The sequence below is a fragment of the Phocoena sinus genome, chromosome 12 (assembly GCF_008692025.1).
Source record: "Phocoena sinus isolate mPhoSin1 chromosome 12, mPhoSin1.pri, whole genome shotgun sequence".
Lineage (NCBI taxonomy): Eukaryota > Metazoa > Chordata > Mammalia > Artiodactyla > Phocoenidae > Phocoena > Phocoena sinus.
This window is the reverse complement of record NC_045774.1, coordinates 7,509,791-7,531,856: the sequence shown is the minus strand read 5'-3', so window position 1 is coordinate 7,531,856 and position 22,066 is coordinate 7,509,791.

Here is a 22,066-nt window from a genome sequence, read left to right as displayed (position 1 = left end):
AAGAATTATCCAGCTCCAAATGCCAACAGTGCCAAGCTTGAAAGGACACTGGTGTGAATCTGTATTTCCATTTGCTTTCACTTTCCTTTTGCCTGAAGAGATTTCATTAAAATTTCTTGTAATGTGGCTCTGAAGGTGAATTTTTTCAACTTAGAACTTAGAGTTTTTGTTTTAATTTTGCCTTCATTTTTGAAAGGCATTTTTTGAGAAATAGTATTTTAGCTTGAGGTTTTTTTTTTTTTTTCTTTCAGTCCAGGTATATCTCGTTTTATTGCTTTATTGTACTTGGCAGATACTGCAGGGTTTTTGTTGTTGTTGTTGTTTTGTTTTGTTTTTTTGTTTTCTACAAATAGAAGGTTTGTGGCAATCCTATGTCAAGCAAGTCTATTGGCACCATTTTTCCAACAGCTTTTGCTCACTTCATGTCTGTGTGTCATATTTTGGTAATTCTCACAATATTTTAAATATTTTCATTATTATTATATTTGTTAGAGTCATCTGTGATCAGTGATCTTTAATGTTACTATTGAAAAAAGGTTACAACTTGCTGAAGCCTTAGATGACAGTTAGCATTTTTTAGCAATAAAGTATTTTTTAATTAAGGTATGTACATTGTTCTTTTAGACTATTGTTACTGCACACTTAATAGATTACAATGTAGTGTAAACATAACATTTATATGCACCAGGAAACTGAAAAATTAGTGTGATTTGTTTTATTGTGGTGGTCTGGAACAGAATCTGCAATATCTCCTAGATGTGCCTGTACTTTGAAGATGTTGCTCCACTGTCTTCTTCCTTGCACTGTTTCCAAAAAGAAATCTGCTGTCATCCTTATCTTTGCTCCTCTCTATATACACCATGTCTTTTTTCTTCAGCTGCTTTTCTGATTTTTTCTTTATCAGTGGCTTGTGAAATCTGATTAGGAAGTAACCTGGTGTGATCTTTTTCATGTTTTGTGCTCAGGCATATTCGATCAAGCATTTTGGATCTATGGGTTTATACTCTTCACCAAATTTGGAAAAATATCATTCATTATTTCTTTAAAATAGTTTTTTCTGGTGTCCCCCTTTACACTTTTCTTCCAAGACTCTAAATATACATATATTCGGTCATTTGAAGTTGTCCTATATTTTGCTGATGATTTTGTCATCTTTTTAAGGTGTTGTGGGTTGTTTTTTTTTTTGTATTTTATTTTGGATAGCTTTTATCACTCTGTCTTCAAAGTCACTATCTTTTATTCTGCAATGTCTAATCTGTTGTTAATCACATCCAGTATATTTCTATCTAATAATTGTAGTTTTGTCTCTAAATGTTTGATTTGGACATCTAGAATACAGTTATACAGTTATAATATTTCTTGAACATCTAAAATACAATTGTACAGGTATAATAACTGTTTTATGTCCTTGTTTGCTAATTCTAACATTTAATCAGTTCTGGGTTGGTTGTGATTGGTCGATTTTTCTCCTCATAGATATTTTCCTGTTTCTTTGCATGCTTGGTGAATTTTACTTTGTTTGGTGCTGAATATTTTTCCATATCTAAGTATTCTTGAGCTTTGTTCTGGGATGCAGTTAACTTACTTGGAAAAAGTTTCATCCTTTTGGGTCTTGCTTTAAGAATTTAGTTGAAACAGAGCAGCATTTAGTCTCAGGCTAATTATTCCACGTTACTGAGAAAACATGACTTTGAGTGCCCTACAAAATGACCGATTAATTATGGTGCTTTCCTGTCTTGTTGTGGGGACAGGCACTCTTTCTCGCCCTGTGTGAGTAGCAGGCACCATTCCCACTCATCCTTTCAGACAGGTCTTTACCCAGCCTCACAGTTTCCTCATGTGCTTGTGCCTAGCAGTACTCTGCTGCATTCTTGAGAGGACCTTCCATAGACCTCAGGAATTCTCTCTCCATGCGACTTTCCTTCTAGTATTTTATTCTGCAAACTCTAGGCACCCTGTTCTCCCATACTCTCAGCTCTGTTGATTTAATAGAGCTCTGTTGACTAAGGAAGTCCACTGGGCACCACCTGGATTCCTGTCCCTGCACCATGGCCTGAAAACTCTCTCATGGCAGTAAGGTGGGGTCATCAGAGGGCTCACGTTGCCTATTTCCCATCCCTTAGGATTACTGTTCTTCACTGCCTGATGTCCAGTACCTTGAAAATGGTGGTTTGATATGTTTTATTTGGTTTTTAATGATTGTTTCAGGCAGAAGGGTACATCTCTTACTCCGTCTTGATCAGAAGCAGAAGTTACAAATTAACTAGATTTTATTTCCTTTTAACAAGCATGTATGCGTGTGGCTATGATTTTACATTGCATACATGCAATAAATATTTGCTGTAAGTAAAATTAATCCTGGTTTTATATTGGAGCTGAACAGATGAATAATCCATGGATTTTGTTTGCTAGGTAAGTCATATCTGCCAGGTACTGACGAAGTTGGAGAATCCTGCCCTCACTTATCTTCCTGTCACTGATGTGCGTTCAGGGACCTCTTGTCCTATCAAGGGAGTCATATCCCCTTCCCAATGAAGTCCTTTGCTCCCATCAAGTATCCACTTGAAGTTTGGTGAAGTTCACTCCTTCAAAATCCAGTTTTTGCCTCCTGAGAATTTTATGAACCAAACTTTCTTAAAGGGACCATGTCACATTTCTAGTTTTAAAATCTAAATCTAAAGTAATACACTTATAAGAATACACTTACCATGATGAGTTTCTTAAGCATAGAAGTATTTAGCTATTTTACATAGATGTTTGGAAAGTAAACAGTGGAATTTCCACACGAGGTGTTCCCATGTCTCTGATGGATGGGCACAGAGGTCTTGAAAGCAGAAATAAGAACAGTACAGCACACACCAACACAGAAATAGCCTGTTCTCTCTTGGAATGGAGAGCCAAGGCAAAGCCAGTGCGTTTTAGGAAGGTGGAAACTTGTGCCAACAATTTTTTCCCAGTTTATTTTTGGCCTTTTTATTTTAAGGACTTTTAACCTACAAAGGTGCTCAAAACTCAAATAGATATTTTTCTTTTACTTCTTCCATTGCTTTTATGCCTTGACTCTCATTACTGAGAGGGTATAAAGTTTTAAAATATGTGATTTTTATGGGGTTATCTTCCCTGTATTATTATTTAATTCATATGGAATTTATTAGGGATGTGAGATAAGAAGCCAACATTATTTTTTCCAAAATGTCAAGAAATTTTGCTAGCACCATTACTTTAAAAACTACCCATCACCATTGATTTGTGATGCCACTTTCATAAAATATATAGTTCTTATGTGTACTAAGAGCTGTTGATGTGTTCTTAGCTCTCTTCTGTTTATTTTTTCTGTTCATACTTCTATAAGCCTACTCTAAACCATAGAAAGGGTCTTCTGTAGATAAGACCTACACTATTCTTATTCACTGACTGTTCTTATTTATTCAGTTCATGTTCCAGATAAACTTTATGTTAACTTTTTCAAGTTCAAAAAAAAAAAAAACAACCACCATTAAAATTTCCTTTGAGATCAAATAGAACGTCTCAATTCTTTGGGAGAAGAACTGCCATTTTTACAGTACTTTAATCTCTTCAATCTTACCATCCAGAAATATTTTCTCTCTCAATTTATGCAACTCAATTATGTCACTCAGTAAATATTTACATATTTACTGAGATAGACATATATTCCCTGTGCATTTTTAATACATTTTTCCCCAAGTTATTTGTTTTTGTTGTTACTGACGTTGTGGTGGGAACACCGGACTTTATAACTGAGTTTTGCTAGTTGATAGAAAAGATATTGATGTCTCTACACTTTCCATTGGTCTCCTTTAAATGTTTCCTGTAGTTTTCAGTTGGTTTGTATGTTTTTTTTTTAAATCAATAGAAAGAGTTTCACTTGAAACTCTTAATATTCTCTTGATTATGATTCTGTTTAATGAATACCGGGAAGCGCTATGAAATGCTGAGTTGGCGAGGAAAGAATACTAATCCCACACTTTTAAGATATCCTCACTATCTAATGTATTTTGCTATAAAATTCTAGAATTCCTTAGAGATGAGTAGAACTTTAGGTGTAACAAATCTAATTCTTTCATGTACAGAGAATAAAACAGTCTCTGCTATGTCACTGTTGTAATGTTAGATGCTGGAGACGGGAAAGAAACATTCGTGACCGTGTTATAATAAGCAGTCATCAATTTCAGTATTCTGCTAATTTTACACTTTCATTACCTGTCATTTTCCCCATAAGTGGTATCAGCATCGCTCCCTTTTGTCTCAAAATGGCATAGTTTATATCATAGCAGAGGCAGAAAAGAAGGTTCCACCCACTCCCCCAGGCTGTCTTTCTAAGCTGGTTTCTAAGCACACGGAAGAGGCGTGCACTGGCCGCATCTCCGGAAGTGTGAATGGCCAATGCAAACAAACTGTGAACCTCCAAGTGGAAGCTCACTGCTTTAGAGTCATGTGTATCTGGGGAGACGCAGGGGTGCTTGGAACTCAGGGCAGCCCCACGGAGACAGACCCTGGTGGGAACTTGCATGCTTAAAGCCACCAAAAAATGCTTTAAGGAGCTCTGCAAGCACATACCACTTATTTGCCTTGGAAGATGGGCCATTATCTAAATCTCCTGGAGGGAGCCAGCCCTCCATCAGAGGCTGATGCAACCCTAAGATCAGAGACAACACAGACCTTTCTCATCATTTGTCACCAGTCTGGAATAATCCTGCCCTGCCTCCTGCCATCTCTGCTTCTGCTGTGGCTGGAAAGCCCTCTGAGAGCAATTCCCCGGGGGGAGAAATGAGCTTGATGCCAAGGTCACGTGCAGCCAAGTTCCCTAGACAGCTGAGGACCACCCGTTTTTGCAGCATCACCTCCAAAGCTCACTTCAAAGGGGATAGGGACCAAATCTCCAGCTTTATAGAAAACATTCATGAATTTAGTCAACAAACACAGAGGGAGTTTGTTGTGTGCCCAAGACTTTGAGTTACAAAGGCTGCAGAAGACCTGGTCTCAGCATCAGGGAGAGCATCACCTAAGTGTGGGTAGCAAGGAGGGAGAGACCCCCATGTCCAAGACGGTCTTTGCTATTTTCACCCACAAGAGTCAAGCATCACACCGGATACGAAGCACATAGAATAGTTTGAAGGGAGTATATTGTAATGAGTACAGGGGCCCTTATATATATCGTGAAGTTATAAAGAGGCAAAAAATAATGGGATATATCAGAACACCAAGGCTGGAATCTCTGCTCTTACCACCCATGTGATTTTGAACACTCATGGCACATACAAACCATGTGCATGCAATCCAAGAGGCCCTGACGGGTTATGTAAGGAGACCCAGGAAGACTTGCTGGAAGAGGTGGTTTCTGGGGTAGCTGAAAGGGGACAGAGCCAGTAGGAACCCTGAGACATAGACTCTCACCAGGTGCCTTTCTGTTTCCTTTTTGGGTAGCAAAGCAAGCCCTCAGCCCTCCAAGGTGAAGTTGGTGTCCTGGTGATGGATTTGTTACATAGGCATGAAGCACACAGATGCTGCAGAAAGATATATAGGTACATGGTCATCTGTGCTATCACTGGCTTCACTTGTTGAGAGAGGGGAAAGAAAGTGTTTTCCAATGAGAAAAAAGAACCCAAAATGCGATTTTCAGTCACAACCAGTATTCAGCCCTTCTACCTACAAGTTTTAAAACTTTAGTGACTTGTCTCATGGAGGATCAGAAACCTGGCTTCAAGGGACCAAGGTCAAGGATTGGCTCCCCATTTAGGTCCGTTGGACTGGATTATTCCATAGCTACATTCTGTAACCTCTAAAAGCTTTTTTAATGAATAGGTCAGTATTCCACATGAGCAGGGAGGGGCATGCAAAGTGTGGGCTGTGCTCTTATATCTGCACATCAATCAAGTATTTATTGGATACCCATGCCTTCTGTGTGCTCACCTCTCACTAGAACATGGACTCTCTAAGGGCAAGGACGGTGTCTTATTTGTCTGTGGGAGCTCAGTCCCCAGCACTGAGCTGAGTGTAGGGTAGGTTTCAGTAAAAGTTTGAATGACTGAGACAGCGAATCCCTAGCATGAGAAGAACATTGAAGAAATTCATAGCACGTGCATTGTCCACTGTGAGCCGGTGAAGACAATTCGCTGCTGGCTACCATAGCTTTGAAAACTTGATCTGGGCTGATGGGCCAGTGGGACAGGACCCCCTGCCCCCCACTTTCTGGAGTGTACTGAACGAGACAATCACGCTTGGCAGGGAGATTGCACTCAGCTTAGGGGCAGAGGTCCCGAAGATCCGCTCCCTGAGGGAGGCTGAGTCGTTGACTCCACCTGGTGGCGTCTGCAGGGTGCTCACCTACCTGATGCGAAGCAGAGAGGAGCCGGCAGCCCAGCGCCGGCCATTCAGGTGCAGAAGGGCTGGGACTTGAATGAGCCCCAGAGCGCATCCGTGGGCTCCGAAAGCTGGGCTCCGAACCTCCCAGGCACGGTGGGCTCTGCTCCCGTCATCCCACCCCAGAGAGCAGCATCCCTAGGCAGATGGCCTTATTACTCCCTCAAACAGGATAATAAAGTGTTCTGGGAAAATGCTGTCTGAATGCCCCTGGATGGTCCAATTGTGGAACAGACAGCTGTGAGGTTGGCTCGTGAACCCCCGTTTTCCCAGTGAGTAACCTGAGGTTCAGAGGGGGCTTCCGAGGGAGACAGGTCACCCAGATCTCCCCCCTCCCAGCCAACCCCTCATCTCTGCTACACACACGCTGCCTCTTACCTTCCATGTGCACGGGGCTCTGCCGTTACGGAGCGCAGTCATATGTGACCTAGAACCTAACAGGCTGTCCAGTGAATACAGAAGAGGAGTGCCCTTGTCCATGACGCAGTTGAGAAGGCAGACAGGTGAGGTCAGTAGCGAGTGAACAGCGGGGCGGCACTAGCCCAAGGCCAGCACGCTCTGTGCCCTCCACAGGGGCTGAACTCCCAGAATCCGGCGGTGCCTGCTGTCCTATGTCCTTGCAACCCCAGTGTTCGATTTGAGGAAAGACACCACGTATGACTGGTACAGCTCACTCCATCTAGCAGACCACGAAGGGGAGCTTATTTCTGTCCACTTCGTGGTTTGACAGCCCATCTAGATTGATTGGAAAAAAGAAAAAGAAGAGACCTGAAGGTTTATTTGAGGCATTTCTAGAGCAAGCAAAGCACTTCCCACGTCTCTGTAGGCCTGACAACACGGGAATTGAGAAGCCACAGCACCAAACGCGCGATGGATGTTCCAAAGAAAATGCAGGTTGTTCTTTTTCGAAATCAGGCTTTGGAGATGGTGTGTCTTTTCTTTCTTGAGGTGGTGTTGGACTGTTCATTCAATATGGGTATGTGAGACTTCGTTACGAGAGAAGACAGTTCCAAATGCATAGACTGAATTAGCTGAAACCAAAAAGTGTAAGGGAAAGAAAAGGAAGTGGGGAACTTCCCCACTGGGGGTGGGAAGATGAAATGTCTTGATGAAGCCACAGAACAATATATGAGACAAAGAAATGATAGGGACAAACGTATATACTCCATGAGAAGTGGAACTGTCGTGAAAAGACAGTTTGATCTCTGATCATTTGACCCCAAAGGGAAGAGGACTCTGTGTAGCATTTCATAAACATCCTGTTATCAGAGAGGATTACCCGAACCCATGTCATTTCCCAAGACTGCGTTAACCTAAAATGAAGCAACAGAATTGCTGTTGCTTTTGACTGGAATTAAGAAAACTCAGGAAACACACAACCCTATAAAAATATTTTTTTAAAGAGCAAGGGTCACCAAATGTCCTCAACAAGAAATTCAGAACAAGTCACAGTGGATGTTTGCTGAGACTGGGAACACACAGGATGATCAGTCTAGGCTTTTACATGTACGTCCACAAACGTATACACACATACACATACATATACACATGTGTGCACACATATATGTTCACACTTACATGGGCTGGATCAAGTCCCTCCCAAATTGCTAACCCTTAGTAGCTCAGGATGTGACTGTACTTGGAGATGGAGCCTTTAAAAAAGCAATTAAGTTAAAATGAGGCTGTTAGCGTGGTTCCTAATCCAGTGTGACTGGTGTTCTCAGAAGAGGAAATTTGGACACTTAAAGAGAGTCCAGGGATGCGCATGTGTGCACATCTAGGGAAGACCATGCGAGGGAGGACCCAGCGAGAAGGCGGCCGTCTGTAAGTCCAGGAGAGGCCTCAGAGTGAAACCCACCCTGCCCACACCTTGACCTTGGACTTCTGACCCCCAGAATTGTGAGAAAATAAGTCTGTGGTTTAAGCCACCCGGCCTGTGGAATTTTGCTTTGGCCGCCCCAGCAGATCAATACACACATTATTTTACATTAAATGTATGACTGAAAGTTTTTTATAATGTTTAAGTTAGTCTTTTCCTTATTCTCCTTATGCTTGACTCCCTCTCTCTGCTCCTGGCTCCACCCAAGGTCACTGTGTACAACGTACTTCGTGGGAGTTCTTATTTCTCTCTGTACTCATGTAGTCAAAGAGAGACACACGCACATACAGAGGTGAGGGGCTGTCCTTGCTCTACACAATTAGGATCATATTTCACGGGTTTTCAGCGTCTTGCTTTGCATTACTCCTTAAAACTTATGGAAAAGTTGCAAGTACGATACAAAATAGCCGTTCATTATTTTTTTTTTTTGAACCTTTGATCCGTTTGAGGCAAAGTTGCCAACATGATGTGCCATCGGCTCTGGACACTTCGGAGTGTGCTTCCTTGTCATCTCTGGCAGGAATAGTACAGAAATGATGGGCTCTTCCCGTGGGATCCTATCGGTGGTGCTCAGGTTCTACTCATCATTGCTGACGACACACAGTTTGATGGCTGGTTAAGCGGTGCTGCCAGTATCTGTTTTAGCACAGTCACTCTTTTTCTCCTTGTAGTTAATAACTAGTTGACACTATGCGAGCATTTTGTTCTTCAACTTTCAATCCACTCATTTATTTATATTAGGTGGACTCATAGATTCCTTTTGTATGTAATGGGTTATCATTTGTTAACTCTCATGATTGACTTTGATGTCCATGTCTGTGTCCTTTGGACATGTCCCCCTCATCATTTGAACACTTTCTTGCTTTCTGATACCCGGTGTTACAGGCTCACCTGCGCTTTCCCTGCCCTGGCACTGGAACTGGCCTTTTCTCTAAGGAGCTTCTCTTCCTTTTGCAGAGAATCGGGCATTAGATGCACTCATTGTTATGGGGGGATGGCAAGGGCAGGAGGTGGCTGCTTCCAGTCAACAGAGTTACAGATTATACAGACATATGTACACACTCATATCTATACCCACATACGCACACACACATATAACTATACCTATGTATATATATTCACACACACATATATATATGTGTACACGTGCATCTATACATACACACATCTGAATCTTTACTTATTATGTATATTGACAACCATGAGTTCACACTGGTACCTCCCCTTCCCATTTAACCCCAAAGAGTTTATCCAAGTTCCGAGTTGTCCTTATCTGTAGCTCCCACCTCTGACAGTGAGGCATCTGGGCTGTTCCCCCAGGCAGAATCCCCCTCAGCCCTCCTGGAATTCTCGCCTCACCCTGCCAGGGCTCTGAGCCCCAGCCCAGGCCCCCATAGGACCCTCCTCTCTGCTGGGCCTCTGATACCCCTCGCCGGGCATCCCCTCTAAGCAGATGCTCTCCTCGCTCACCCAGGCCCTGACCCTCCCCCTGGGCCAGCGTCCCTCTAGGCTTCCCCCTCCATGCCCTGCTCAGAATCTGACTTGTCCTGCAAGCTGCCCTCTCACCCTGACTGGCCCCAGCAGCCCGGGTGTGGCTGCCTGCCCTGCACACACAAAGTGGATGAGTTCTTCTGGAAAGGAAGAGAAGTGCAAGGGAAGGGAGGGCCATGTCTGCTACCCTCACTGGGCAGGATCCCGGGCAAATCACTCCATGTCACTTCGTGGAGGTGGGCGTTCCCCCTTGCATGGCACGGGTGTGTCATAACAGCCCATGTGCCCCTCGTTGGCATCCCTTTGTTTCGGTGTTTTACCGCCACAAACAAAGCTGCAATAAGCATCCTTGTATGTGCCTGTGGACTGGGTTTTATGCTTATTTCTATGGGACAGGGTCCCAGGGGTGGGATTGCTGGGTCAAAGGTAAAGATTTTAACAATGTCCAGCAATCCTGTGACAATCTCTGAGAAACTGTTTCTTGACCCGAAGAAACCGAGGTGCTGAGAGGCATCTGACATCCTTGGTAGCCCTGGAGCCCTGGCGGGTTTCAGATGAACCCAGGGAATGCAGGCGTATTCTTCTCGAGTAACCATACCAGCCAAGAAACTCCCTTTCAATCCTTGTAGGTCCCCGTAAGGGGGCGGAGCGAACCCCGTCCCCTCAGCTTTCATAATTCATCCCCTCCCCCCTCCGCATCGGGCTCCATGTTCAGCGGACTTGAATGCCGACTCTCTGCTGTCCCCGGGGGGCCACCCGACAGCGCTCACGACCTAGTAGGGAGGTCGACCAGCAAGCCAGTCCTTGTCATCGCGTATGCCGAGAGCCCTGGGGACACAGGTAGGGGCAGCTCAGACGTGGGGGTGCGCAGGGAGGGAGGCAAGGGCTTCCCAGAGGGGTGACCTATGACCCTGGTCTCGGAGATCAGGTAGATCCCAGCCGGGCAAAGGAAAGGCAGGGCGTGTCCCACAAAGGAAATAGGTGACAGGGAGCGTGGCCCATATGGGCAGTCAGAGTGCACAGGCTCCACCGGGGATGCAGGGACCCCACCTGCTCCAGTAGCTCCCTCCGCCGGCCCGGCTCCTTCCAGCCTCGTGCTTTCCCTCCGGCACCATCCTCGCCCTTCTCCCGAGCAAAAGCCACCTTTCAAATGCCTGGTGTGTGCAGCGGTCCCTGGCTGCTGCAACCACACTTATCTCTTGCCCTGGGAACAGCCAGGTGCCCAGTGCCTGACGCCTCGTGTTTGTCAGATCCCTGCAGCACTGAGCGCCGGAAACTTACCGCGTGTCTCAGCAATTGATCTTAGCCTGGGAAGTGGGTTTGGGGTTCCCCGCTCCCCCTGCTAGAGAGCAGCTCCCTAGGGGTCAGGTGTGCTGTACACAGATGGGGCTTAGCTGGGTGGGCACAGAGAGAAGGAGTAGCTTTGTTCCATTGTCTTTACACATCACAGAGGCCTCATTCCCTGAAAATCCTCCTCACCATCCTGGGGCTCCGCTGGGAATCTAGGTGCGCAAGCAAAATCCTCCTATTTTCAGTTATTTGCAAAGTAATCCAGTGTCCAGCTTTCCCGTCAAGGGGGTGGGGTGAGCAATATGGCAGCCATGGGAAGAGGGGAGGAGACCTTCTTCATGCTTTCTCTTCCCATCAAGGCGGAGGGTGACTACATGCCAGCCAGCTGAGTAACCCCCATGTCTCATGGGCTCCTAAGGATTTAGCTTAAGCAGTTGGCTCAGGGAGCTCTCAGGTGGAGCTGGGACATGGGATAAACGCCGCTGGTGGAATTGCACAGCGTGTGGACTAGTGACTGGAGGAAGGAGGGGACGTGAGCAACCTCACTGCCGGGGTCCTGTGGGTTCTAGCCCCTTCCCTGTGCTGTGAGGGCAGTGGCGGGGTGTCCAGCATCCGACCAGCTGCTGACCACCACCACCCCCACCCCACCCCCAGCCAGCGATGGATGAGGACAGCTGAGACCCACTCACCCTGCAGAGACAGTCACACTGGCATTCTTGAGGTCTTTTCTTTGAAAGAGTTACTAAATTCATCATTAAAGCTAATCTCTATTGGATCAGCTCGGTGCTCTGTGACCACCTAGAGGGGTGGGATAGGGAGGGCGGGAGAGAAACGCAAGAGGGAGGAGGCATGGGGATATATGTATAGCTGATTCAGTTTGTTATAAAGCAGAAACTGACACACTATTGTAAAACAATTATACTCCAATAAAGATGTTTAAAAAAAGTTAATCTCTAAAGGCCATTTCTGATGTATTTTACAGTCTAAACAAAGTTGCACTTTATCTCAAATTGAAGTAACTAAAATAAAACCCATGCTTGGTGGTGGAAGTCAGAGCATATAAAGGAATAAGCTGTTTATGGTGAGAAGTGTGTGCGCCTGAGGCACTGTGGTTCAGAATAAGCTGAAATGGATTAATGCGCCCCTGAGATTACTAGACATCGAAGTCCCATCTATAAGGCAGACCGTTAACAGCTATGGAGTCGGAGGGTGGTGATGTCAAGGTCCTAGCCAAGACCACGCCTTGGAAATGGCTAGTTCAGAGAGTCACGATTAACTCTGGGCACAGCGATTTCTAGGAAACTGCTGTAGCCAATCTCTAAGAGAACTCTTTATCTGTGTGCCAAGTGTCTCCTGGTCAGATTCTGAAATCAGCCAGTAAGCGTTAAGTTGATATTAAAGCCAGTGGAGGTTCTCCCAGGAATTCCTGATGGGATGGGGGTGTGGTCAATGTCACCGACCCTGACAGGAAGAGGCAGGAGGCTGTTCTTCCTGGAACCAGCTTTGTGACCTTGGGCAAGTCACTTAGCTGCCAAGACTTCTTCCAGTCCTAAATGCTCTGATTTATTAACTTTGGGGAGGTAGTTACAGGGTATTAGGTGGACAGAGGCTTTGCTGATGAGAAAAAGAGAAACACATGTTCAACAGTCGATGCTTTCTAATATGCATTGGAATCATTTCTCTGTGTTCATGCTATCAGGCTGTAATCACTTAGATTACAGTGACTGGAATAGGGTGGAACAATTCAGGAAATGTTTGTAAAATAGGCAAGTCCTGAATTTAGAGGGAAAGAAGGAGCCTGACCCGGAATAGGAGGGATGTTCCAGGCAGGGATTAGCTTATCTGGTGCCTTGGAGGAGTGGTGGGTGGGATGAAGAGGGGGTGCTGGGGTTTGGGTGACAAGAGAAAGACTAAGAAGCTAAGGTCATGGTAAAAATGCTTTACTTGCTAAAATAGATACATGCAGACTTTTTGGAAACAAGAACTGTGGACTTGAACAAGAAATCTGCTTGTCTATCAGTTCCAGTTGGTTGTACTTCATGGACCAAGAAAATAAATTTCAGAACTATGATGATTGACATAGTGTAGCTAGCAAGATACTCAAATGCTGGAAGATATGGCTACCAGAAATTGTTGGAATCATCTCAGAATTTAGACATAGAAAAAAGGTAGCTTTAAAAGAATTGAATAGGGCTTCCCTGGTGGCGCAGTGGTTGAGAGTCCGCCTGCCCATGCAGGGGACACGGGTTCGTGCCCTGGTCTGGGAAGATCTCACATGCCGCGGAGCGGCTGGGCCCGTGAGCCATGGCCGCTGAGCCTGCGTGTCCGGAGCCTATGCTCCGCAACGGGAGAGGCCACAACAGTGAGAGGCCCGCGTACCGCCAAAAAAAAAGAAAAAAGAAAAAAAAAAAGAATCAAATAGCATTGTTCTCATATCCCTTCCCCATTTTGACGCAAATCAGCACAAGCTGTCATGTACCTGCACCATGATTTAACTGACCCATTTTACAGACAGAGAGACTGAGCCCTGGGAGATAGAATCTAGAATCACAACATACGTTAACTTCCACGGGCTCTTCAGTAAACAGATCACTTTAGCAAGATCTATGAAAATAAAATGATTTGTGTGTAAGCAGATAGGGTACGGAGTCTCTGGAGAAAGAGAACCAAGCATGGCTTTCTTGACATAAGAGAAGATATTTTTGGCCCAAGCCATTTTGGGGTCTAAACATGGCCACAATGCTTGTCCTTGAACAGGTCTCAGTTATCATTGATCTTGAGGGAACAAAAGAATGAAGAAATGTACGACTGTCATCAGGCAAGAGAAGTAACAATAGCAAAGATAACGTTATCAGTTGTAAAGGCTCCCAGTTCTGTTTCAATGATACAGATTAGCCTGAAGCACTCAACCACCAGATCAACTGGAACCTAATGGATGATGACGTTGACCTTTTCTGACACTCATGACTTCAATCAACTGAAGCCTGGACTGTGTCAGCCACCCAAGCTCCTTCATGAATGTGCGTATACCCTTAGCTTAAAGCTCCCCCAGTTTTGCTGGTCAGAGAAACACTGCTTTGGGAAAGATCCTGGTGTTTCCCTTAGTTGTTGCAAGTAACAAATCCTTCCTTCTCCTGCTCTGTAGCTTGGTTGTGTCTTGGCTCTGATGCCGAAAGCTCAGCCTCTGTGCACCGGTGCCGAATCAAGTCTCAGAGACAGAGTTTTGGGTGAAGTAGAAAAGAATAGCTTTATTGCTTTGCCAGGCAAAGGGGGACATAGCTGGCTCCTGCCCTCGAAAAACTATGTGTCCCAACTGGGGAGGATTTGATGAGGAGTTTTACAGCAACAGTTCAAGGGTGGGATGGCTGATAGGATTAGGGTGTGTGCAGGGCTTGCACTCCTCTAATCTGGTCTCAGGTAATCTTTTTTATAGAGTTTTTAAAAATTGTATTTTATTTATTTACTTTTGGCTGCGTTGGGTCTTCATTGCTGCGTGCGGGCTTTCTCTAGTTGCGGTGAGCGGGGACAGCTCTTCGGTGCGGTGCGTGGGCTTCTCACTGCGGGGGCTTCTCTTGTTGCGGAGCATGGGCTCTAGGTGCTTGGGCTTTAGTAGTTGTGGCGTGTGGGCTCAGTAGTCATGGCTCATAAGCTCTAGAGCGTGGGCTCAGTAGTTGTGGCACACGGGCTTAGTTGCTCCACGGCATGTGGGATCTTCCTGGAACAGGGCTCGAACCCGTGTCCTCTGCATTGGCAGGTAGATTCTTAACCACTGCGCCAGCAGGGAAGTCCCTCAGGTAATCTTTTTTTTTTTTTTTTTGCGGTACGTGGGCCTCTCACTGCTGTGGCCTCTCCCGCCGCGGAGCACAGGCTCCGGAGGCGCAGGCTCAGCGGCCATGGCTCACGGGCCCAGCCGCTCCGCGGCATGTGGGATCTTCCCGGACCGGGGCACGAACCCGTGTCCCCTGCATGGGCAGGCGGACTCTCAACCACTGCGCCACCAGGGAAGCCCCAGGTAATCTTCTTGATGAGCTTCTCTGGTTACTTTAATGTAGCCTCAGGTGGTCTTTCTCTGGTATGAAGAATAAAGACATTGTTATGTGTATCCCTTGAGGTGGAACCAGGACTCTACCCCAAGGCTGCACTATTGTTTCTTAGCTGCCCCTCCCTTGTCTTTGCATCCTTTCCCTTCCCAGATTAGCGACTGTTTGAATCTGCCCCTTGGAACACAGGGAGGGTCATGGAGGCTGGAGTCAAGAAACAGGGGACAGAAAGCCTTCTGGCTTCTGTGCCCAGGAGCCCCACAGGGTCCCGCTGGGTTTCAGCTCGACACCCACCAAGAGGCGAACCAGTTTTTCAGGTAACATGTCTTACTCTGATTTGCAGGGGGAGCTTTGGGGTTGGGGGTGGTGGTAGCAGGAGACCTTTGTGTTATACTTTCTTGCTAGATTTAAATCCTGAAGTATACTCTAAGCTCTAGAACCTTTGGATTAGAATATTGTAGAATCACAGAAACATGAAGTCTTCATGGATCTAGTCTTGTTCCCCGAAAACTGGGCTCACCTCTTGGTGGGTGTCGAGCCAAAAGGTTGGGAGATGGAAGGGTTTATTATTGATACTTGCAGCAAGTAAGGAGAACCCCAGGGATCTTCCCCAAAGCAGGGTCTCCCCGAACAGCAAAATTGGGGAATTTTTAAGCTAAGGGTACAAGCATATTCATGAAGGGGCTTGAGCAGAGCAGAATTCAGCATAGAACTGGGGCCAAGGTCAACGGAGTCCTAGCTTTAGTTGATTGAAGTCACGAGGGTCAACACTGTCATTCTATCCTCCTCCTGGGTGCAGAGCTCAAAAACGGTATCAGATTGTTATGTATTTCCCTTGAGAAGGAACTAGGACTCTTTTATCACTGAACGATTGTTTCTTTACTGCTTTTCCTTTGTTTCTGCACTTCCTTAACTTCCCTTAAGATCACTGATTAGTGAGACCTGTTCAAGGGCAGGCACCGTGGCCAAGCTTAGATCCCAAAATGGCTTAGGCCAAAAATGGCTTCTCTTATGTCAGGAAAGCCAGGCCTGGTTCTCTTTTTTTTTGACATCTTTATTGGAGTATAATTGCTTTACAATGGTGTGTTAGTTTCTGCTTTATAACAACACCTGGTTCTCTTTCTCTGGGGCCCCCTACCCTACAGTCTGTCTCCTCATTTAACAGGTGAGTCAACTGAAGCCACAGAGATCCACACATGACTGATTCAGCTTGGTGCCTAATAGGCAGCTGGACACGTATGCCCACAATGGAACTCTGAAGCCATGTGCTGACCACCAAGGTTGAAGGATGGCATTAAAGGGGTCAGGCTAAATAACTGTGGGGCTATCATTAATAACTGTGGGGAAGGGATACATATCTGATTGGAACTTTTCTATATACATATTTGTTGTAGAAATATAAGCAGATAAAGTAGGGGATCCCCAGAGGAAAAGAATCAGATAAAGCTTTCTGACATAAGAGAAGCCATTCTACATCTAGGCCATTTCGTGGTCTAAGGCAGGCCACAAGCCTTGCCCTTGAACTGGTCTCAGTAATAATGATCTTAAGCAAACAAAGGAACAAACGACTGTTATCAGGCAAGAGAAGTAACAACAGCAAAGATAATAAGTCAGTTGTAACTCCCAGTTCTGTGTTAATGGTAGAGATTAGCCTGCAGCACTGCCTTGAGCTGTTCTGCAGAATTCAACACCCCCCACCCCCACCCCGTCAAGCACTCACCTACCAGATCAACTGGAATCTAAAGGATGAGGGTGTGGACCTGCGTGACTTCAATCAACTAGAGCTTGGACTCTGTCGACCTAGGTCCCAATTCCATGCTGAATTCTCCTCCTCAAGTCCCCTCATGAATATGCATGTGCCCTTCACTTAAAATTCCCCCCGTCTTGCTGTCTTTCCCACTACTTTGGGAAAGATCCCCCGTGTTCTCCTTACTTGCTGCAAGTAATAAATCCTTCCTTCTCTTGATATTTGGCTTGCTTGTGTCTTTTGGCTGAACATCCATCAAGAGGCACACCCAGTTTTCGAGTTTTAGGGTAAAAGGAAGATGTGAAATAGGGGATAATTAAAATTTTTTTTTCCCAAACAAACAACTCTTTATTGAAGTTTAGTTGATTTACAATGTTGTGTTAGTTTCAGGCATACAGCAAAATGATTCATTTATATACACACATACATATATGTCTTCTTTTTCAGATTATTTTCCATTATAGGTTATTACAAGATATTGAGTATAGTTCCCTCCACTATACAGTAGTCCTTGTTGTTCATCTAGTTTTTTTAATTTAAATTTTAATTTTTTTATTAGGATATAGTTGTTTTACAATGCTGTGTTGGTTTCTACAGTACAGCGAAGCGGAGTTCCCTGTGCTATACAGCAGGTTCTTATTAGTTATCTATTTTATACATGTTAGTGTATCTATGTCAGTCCCAATCTCCCAGTTTACCCCCCGCGACCACCCCCACTCCCGGAATTTAAAATCGTTGACAAAGCACATTGATATCTGTGGAAGAACTCTAAAACTTCCTGAAATAGCAACATGCTCTGCTCACTTTCTAACGAGGTTGGCTGAGGATTAAAGTGAGAGGTGTGGGGAAGCCTGGACTCTCCTCGGCGGGGCTTGCCTGCTCTGTGTGTTCCTGTGGAGGGGAGAGGGGCAATGGCAGGGGTGTCAGGCAGGGCATCTCCACCAGGCCCCCAGGCTGGGTCTGTTCAGCTTCTACAAGACGGGACACAGGAGCATCTTTCCAGGGCTCCGCAGACAGGCGATCCTTCCGCACATCACATGCTGCTAAAGGAAGCCCTGCCTTTAAAACAGGAAAGCTTAAAAAGAGCAGTCATGCCTCATGCCTGGAAAGTACCTCTGCTATACCAAACACCATCACACCTGCCTTCTTATTTGACCTCCACAGTGAGCCAAAACAGATTACATAGGACAAAATAAAAGATCAGTGAACTTGCAGATTGACTAATAAAAATGATAAATTCTGAAAAACAAAGAGAAACAGAATGAAAAGATATCGACTGGTAAGACAAGATCAAGCAATCTAAAAAGGTGTAACTGGAGTCCCAGAAGAAATAAAAAGAGGAAAATGTGGCAAAAAATATTACTTAAAAAAATAATGATATAAGACTTTCCAAATTTGGTGAAAAACCATAACCTTATAGATCCAAATAGTTCAGAAAACTTATGTAGGACAAATACAAAGAAACCCACACCTTGGCATGTCATAATCCAACTGCTGAAAATCAAAGATAAAGAGAAAATCTTGGGAACAGGAAAACAAAAACAAAAAAGCCACAATGACTATAGAGAAGCAACAAGAAGAATAATAACTGACTTCATATCAGAAAATAAATAAATAAATAGGTGAGAATGCAGTGGAGTAACATCTTTAACGTATAAAAAGAGAATGCCTGCCAACCCAATTCTTGTTTATTTATTTTAAAAAATTTAAATTGAGGAAACCCAGAATTCTATACCCAGCAAAAATATCCTTCAAAAATGAAGGGAAAGACCTTTTCAGATGTCTGAAAATTGGGAGAATCGATTACCAGCAGATCCACATTATAAGAAAAAAAAGATGTTCCTCAAGTGGGAGAGAACTGACTCCAAATGGAAAATTAGACCTACAAGGAAAAAAGAAAAAAAAAAAAAGAGGACCAGGAGTAAATATATGGGCAAATATAAAAGATTACATATTTTTTTATTCTCTTAATTTCTTTAAAAGACACAATTCTGTGTAACACCGTATTGGGGGTTTATAAAGTATGCAGATGTAATATGTATGACAACAGCAAAACTAAGTATGATGAGGAGTAGGACTCTATTGTTACAAGGTCCTTACATTTTCTGAGAAGTGATACCACATTAACTCTGCATAGATTGTGATAAATTAAGAATTCGTATTGTAATCCCTATAGGAACAATTAGAAGAATAGTGAAAAGAGATGAGCTGAAAAGCCAGTCTTTCAGACTGTTGGACGCTGAGTTGTGCCTCTTAGATCCCCCTTCAAAAAAAGACTGGTTGCCCCAGCTGCTGGAGTGCCCTTGGCAGACAGCCTCCCACTGGCAGACCCTTCACGGGTTATGCTAGGTGCAGAGAACTGTCTTGCCCACCCCTCCTTGGGCAACTCAGGACAACCCTGAAGGACCATTGTAGGGGGCCTGTGGGGTTTCTGTGGGGTCTTCTGGGGCTATTGTTGAACCTACAGCACAGGTCAACTTCTCCCCCTGCCCCATTCTCCTTTCTCCTCCCTTCCCAAAGCTTTGCTCTCAAGGCCACGTCCTGACCAAGCACTGTGCATGCTTGATTCCACCTCAGAGACTTCTCTGGGGAACCCAATCCACAGCACTTGGTAGCAAGACTGGGCTGAGAAAGCAGGTGAAAATATGGAGTTTGGGAGCCATCACACGCACTTGTCTGGCTGGTGACGAGGACCCCATCACTGGTGACAGGTGGAGATAGCCCCTGGTGCAAGGCAGTTAGCCTAATGGCTTAAACTTTCTCTGGTGGTGAACTGGGATGGCCTAACAGGGCCAAGAGATGTGATGTGATAAAGCTGATGTGATATATCAGGTGCTTAAGAGAAAAATAGAGGCTGAGATTGATGATCAAGCAAGTGGAGGCCTCCTTGGTAGCATACAAAGATGCTCTCCTTTCCGGCAGAAGGAAGGAAAATAAAGCTGAGGATGACCCAAGCTTATTGGTCAGAGTAGTCAAGCTCCAAAGAAGGTTAAATGCCAACCAAGGCAGGTTGTAATGCCAGAGTTGGGGCCCTTATGGGAAAGAATATGACCAGGACTCATGCAGTGGGGTCAACTGGGTCAGTGGTTCTCCAGATATATATATATTTAATATGTTCGAGATAAATTTCACCATCACAATGATTTTAAAGTCTGAAATTCAGTGGGTTTTAGTATATTCAAAATATCGTGCAACCATTACCACTGTCTAATTCCAGAATATTGCCATCATCCCCCAAAGAAACCATGTACCTCCCAATTTCCTCTTCCTCCCAGGTGCTGGAAATCACTAATTTACTTTCTGCCTCTACCAATGTGCCTATTCCGGACATTTCATAAAAATGGAATCTTACAAAGTGTGGTGTTTTGTATCTGGTTTCTGTCACATAACATAAAGTTTTACAGGTTCATCCATGCTGGGTCATCCACGTGTCAGGTCACTAAGACTTACACCTTTGTTTCTTCTGAGAGTTTTATAGCGTAGCTCTCATGTTTAGGTCTTTGCTTCATCGTGAGTTAAATTTTGTATATGGTGTGAAATAGGGAGCCAAAGTTAGTTTTTGCACGTGGCTATTCAGTTGTTCCCACACCATTTGCTGAAAGACTATTCTTTTCTCCACCGAATCATGTTGGCACTCTCTTTTTTGTTTGTTTGCTCCACTGATTTATTTACCATTATGTTAAAATTACAGTTAAGTTACTGTAGTTTTTTTTTTTTTAACATCTTTATGTTAAACTGCTTTACAATGGTGTGTTAGTTTCTGCTTTATAACAAAGTGAATCAGTTATACATATACATATGTTCCCATATCTCTCCCCTCTTGCGTCTCCCTCCCTCCCACCCTCCCTATCCCACCCCTCCAGGTGGTCACAAAGCACCGAGCTGATCTCCCTGTGCTATGTGGCTGCTTCCCACTAGCTATCTACCTTACGTTTGGTAGTGTATATATGTCGATGCCACTCTCTCACTTTATCACAGCTTACCCTTCCCCCTCCCCATGTCCTCAAGTCCATTCTCTAGTAGGTCTGTGTCTTTATTCCCGTCTTACCCCTAGGTTCTTCATGACATTTTTTTAAATTAAATTCCATATATATGTATTAGCATACTGTATTTGTCTTTCTCTTTCTGACTTACTTCACTCTGTAGGACAGACTCTAGGTCTATCCACCTCATTACAAATAGCTCAATTTCGTTTCTTTTTATGGCTGAGTGATAGTCCATTGTATATATGTGCCACATCTTCTTTATCCATTCATCCGATGATGGACACTTAGGTTGTTTCCATCTCCGGGCTATTGTAAATAGAGCTACGATGAACATTTTGATACATGACTCTTTTTAAATTATGGTTTTCTCAGGGTATATGCATGTTGGCACTCCTGACAAAAATCAATTGACCATAGATGGTCACTCTGCTGTCCCAGCTGCTGCCACCATGTCTGCACTCCAGACAGCAAGAAGAAGAAAAATAAGGAAGAAAGGCACATCAACATCAACTCTCTTTCAAGGAGACTTCCCAAGGTTCTACCCAATCTACTAGCATCTCCTTGGATGGAACTGGGTCCATGGCTGCACATCTCTGCAGAGGAGGCTGGGGGATGCAGTCATTACTCCAGTTGTTAGAACTCACTGTGAATTTTAATTTTTCATTCATTTACCTCATTTATTAGGAGCTATTGATAGATTAATATAAAAGTGTAATTCTTCAATAAACTTAAAAGATATTAATATTAACTAAATATAAAACATGCATATAATATAGAGATGATCAACCAAGCTAAAACAAATTCTTTGAAAAATCTAATACAAATGGACAAAACTTCGGTTAGATTAATGAAGAAGAATAAAAGAAAGCACAAATCACTGATGTAGCCGATGAAAAGAGGGACAGAAGGACGGATGCTGCAGTGGAATTTCCTCCTGCCTTAGAGATGCAGGCAGCTCTGCATTCTGCTGTATTAACCTCCTAACATCAACCAAACCTGAGCCCTCTCCCATGCCCGGAGCCCCCTTTGCTCGGCCCTTCGTTAGTTTCATCTGTGCTCTTGCCCTGGCCCCTAACTGGACTCCCCACCCGTGCCCTCCTCCGCCCTACCTGAACCGTGCTCTTCAGATGCCGGTGTCCTGCAGGAGAAATCTTCCACCAAGAACCTGGCATTCAAGCCCTTCTTGCTCTGGAGCTGATCTCTTTTCACCTTTGCTTTTTCTACTTCAGTTAAAATACGCTCCGTTTTCTAA